Below are 3,660 nucleotides of genomic sequence, written 5' to 3' on the forward strand. Positions count from 1 at the left end.
GAATACTATAAGGCATAAGATCGCATGGTATGTAGCCATGAACCGTAAGAATCCGAGAAATAAAGAATAGATAAAAAAATGAAAATGAAAATAAATAGAAATGAAACATTATGATATATAAAATTGAGTAAATATGAACAACAAAAAATTGCGCCAAGAACTTAACAGAGTAAAAGAGTAAAGATTGAAATTCCACAATTTTGTAACATCTTGAATAAAATTTCTAAATCAATATGCAGTAATGAACCTCATGAAAAAAGGGAAAGTCCCCTCATATCAACTGCATGGTAGGCTATGGTCTCGAAATATCTAAATGCAAAGGATGGTCAGAATTAATAATAACTTGTACAGAAGAGAATACATGGTAACTAACTGGATGGCTATGACATAGAATAGATCAATAAAAAGAAACTGGGAGTTTAAAAAACTTCAGGGTTTTGTCCAACACTTTGTACCATCGGAATATGTTTACGAAATCAAAGATAAAACAGGTCTTGCTACCGTGTTACATATATGATGAGATCCTTACAATTGTCCCATAAATCTCCCATGCTCTGTCAACACATCTATTCACTTCGTTTTTCATTATTTATCGTTTTGGTCAGTCTTACTAGCATGCATTAATACAGTTTCGATTTCTGTCAATTCCTTCGTTTTCCGTTATTATACAACCACGTCCAAATATTTTAATAATCTATGCAACTTCTCTTTGCTATCACCTATCATCCCCGGCTTATTACCTCCTCCAACGAAGTTGGAAGTAGGTTATGTTTTACCCCCTACTTGTGTGTGTGTGTTTTCTTGTGAACAACTTCCTAGTCACAATTTTAATCGTAGAGTAATGAAACTTGTAGGGATTAACTGGTATGTAAAAAGCTGGAAATGATTAAATTTTGGAAGGTTAAGATCACGGTCAAGCAAAAGGTTGTGAAATAAGCTGACGCGGCGGAGGTCTGCACTCTACTGAGTGTCTCTCCAGTTTACAAATATAATTGCTTTCCCTTTTCACTTATAAAATGATCATCCCAAAATCTGCAAGGTATATATTTTGAGCTATACTAACACCAGTTATCCATCCATATCAAAGTTTTCACATTACAGTTGCAGGAAAGAACACAAAATAGGATTTTATAGTAGATATAAGATGAAAAAGAAGAGGAAACACTTCAACAAAGCATAAAAAGCCACAAACACCACTCTTACCAAAGTACCTAACAAAATTTCTCTAAGCATTGCATGCCTAAAATAAGTTTCTCTAACCAGAACATCCATAAAAAGTTTCGATTTTCTTTCAATAGTTCTTGAAGTGTACCATGAAGTAGTTTGAAGTATGCAAATATCCTCTTATGGTAATAAATCCACTCTCCATAAGATCTCCTATACCTAAAAGCAGTATTCCCATCCCTACTTAAGATTAATCACTTAATGTAGCCAGGGAGTTGATTCACTTTAAGAAGATGGTCTCTAAAAGTACAATAATAACTGTCTAAAACAATAAGAGGTAAACAAGTTAATAAAAGCATAAATATAGCCTCGTTGTCGGACAAAAAAAAAATCAAAACGCCCAGATCTATGCTCATACACGACAGCAAACACTTGAAATTTTAGACTTCCAAATAAGTTTACATCTATTCTTTAAAAGTAACATACTTACGCAAAAGGGCGACCTGTAAGCTTGTGTCTTTGGACTCTGCTGAAAGTCTTCTGTAGTGAAGGGAGACATTATTTTTCTTTTCTTTTCCAAATAGATTTTCTGTATTGATAACGGAAATAAAGTCAAAAGGCACTGTAGCACAAAGATCAAAGAATTGGGTGGACTATATTTCCCGCAATTAATCCTGAAAGGATAATCAAAAACTCAAACTGAAAAAGTTCACTGTAAAATGATTCACAAAATAAGTCTAAAAAGATAATGTCACAATCGGTCCACGGTGCAAAATAACTCCAAAATAAATTAGGTTGACGGATAAAAGTCGCATTCATTTGACGCTGTAAAATAATCAAACTAGCAGATATAATGTCACGTTCATCGGTCAAGAGATGCAGCAAGAATACTGTTGCTGACTGAGGAGACTAACGCATACGAACCACAGCACAGTGCCTCTAACTCTCACACAAGCATTCGCAGACATACCATATGGCACTATCTCCGCTCCATGTGGCATTGGACCATTTGGCTTCCAACAGGCCTCTCATTTTAAAAGAAAGATGATAATGATCCTATTCGGAATTAAGGGGAATATCTAAATTAATACAACGGTGATGTTGATATTCACACGACATAGCAAAGTCACTACGCAATTCTTTCCTTGAAATGAAGTAAACAGCAACCTTTAAATGTATTAAGATGCCCCATACTAAGATTATTTTCATCCGACGCCACATCCCCCGCCATCCACCGCCCACACCAACAGATACGCAATACAAACAACCCCAGCAACGCTCGGGTTAATAGAGGCGATTATCTCATTTATTCTCACTGCGAAATCTCCCTTCTGGGAGTAGGCACGTCACGGGGTAATCGAGTTGAATTGGCCCCATGTCTTTTTTTAAATATCAGACCTACAGTGCAATTGGTAGGACGTGAATAGATGTCTCGGGTGGGGATGTCAACACGAAAAAAAAAAATAAATAAGACAAATCTTCACCAGATATACTTGAATAAATATTGGGTGCGGCCTTGCCTCACGAGATCTGTATGTAGATGAAATTAATGTGAGTATGTATGCATGTATGTGTGCGTGTATATATACAGTGTATACAGTATACATATATATATATATATATATATATATATATATATATATATATATATATATATATATATGTGTGTGTGTGTGTGTGTGTGTGTGTGTGTGTGCGCGGAAGTGTGTTTTTGTTTGTGTGTCAAACCTGAATACAGAAAATAGATTCGCAAGCATTACTAGTAATAAATGTTCTTCGATCCCCACTTCGAATTGACACGTATTAACATATTCACCAATTGATGCACATTTACAAGGCAATGAAGAAACGCCACAAGAAGGGAAGACACAATCGTCTCAAATCCGCAGAACTGTTCCAATACGAAAGGCGAACTTAAAGACCCTCTTTGAGAAGCATACCAACTGACGACGCGCTATGCACATTTGCTCCTGACGAATTACAGGTAAGAGGGCCGATATTCATCACACGAGAGATCACAGGGAGACGAGAGACAAGGGGGTGTCTTGATCACAGGCGGATGGCAAATGAATCCCTTCCTAAGCAAGACTTCATCCTCAGTCATGTCGGAGCTGATCTCATGCCACTTCCAAGAGATGTGGACCAGTGTTTTTTTATTTGCGATTATTTTTAATGGTCCCAAAAGGACTCGCAGTTTTAAAAATGGAAAATCAATTACTAGTGCAATCAAACGTTTCTTGAGATTCCTATTCGTAGAATGGGAGAGCTTCCAAAAACCTCAAGAGAAACTTGTCCGAATTTAAGTCATCTGGCGATATCGCGCATTAAAGTGTGTGTTTTGGCTCGCGTCCGAGACCGGGTTTATGATGCAACCAGCCAACTAACCACCAGGAAATATCACACGTGATTACAAGTCGACGCTGGGGGCGCGCTCACATAAAGAACCAGAAAGATTAACGCCATAAAAACACTATAAAGATGGAAAGGAAAAAAAAA

The 3,660-nt window shown here is 36.8% G+C and overlaps 1 long non-coding RNA gene across 1 annotated transcript in view; it reads right to left on the minus strand.

Annotated features, from left to right (window-relative positions):
• Positions 1 to 3,222, minus strand: part of LOC137650569 (uncharacterized) — an 11,679-nt gene extending 8,457 nt beyond the window's left edge. Inside the window, exons 1-2 of the long non-coding RNA XR_011045991.1 lie at positions 3,105 to 3,222; positions 1,655 to 1,838 (exon numbers count right to left, since the gene is read on the minus strand). This is a non-coding gene — a long non-coding RNA (uncharacterized lncRNA). The remainder of the gene's footprint in view (positions 1 to 1,654; positions 1,839 to 3,104) is intronic.
• Between the last annotated feature and the right edge of the window lie 438 nt (positions 3,223 to 3,660).

The sequence above is a fragment of the Palaemon carinicauda genome, chromosome 12 (genome assembly GCF_036898095.1).
Source record: "Palaemon carinicauda isolate YSFRI2023 chromosome 12, ASM3689809v2, whole genome shotgun sequence".
Taxonomy (NCBI): domain Eukaryota; kingdom Metazoa; phylum Arthropoda; class Malacostraca; order Decapoda; family Palaemonidae; genus Palaemon; species Palaemon carinicauda.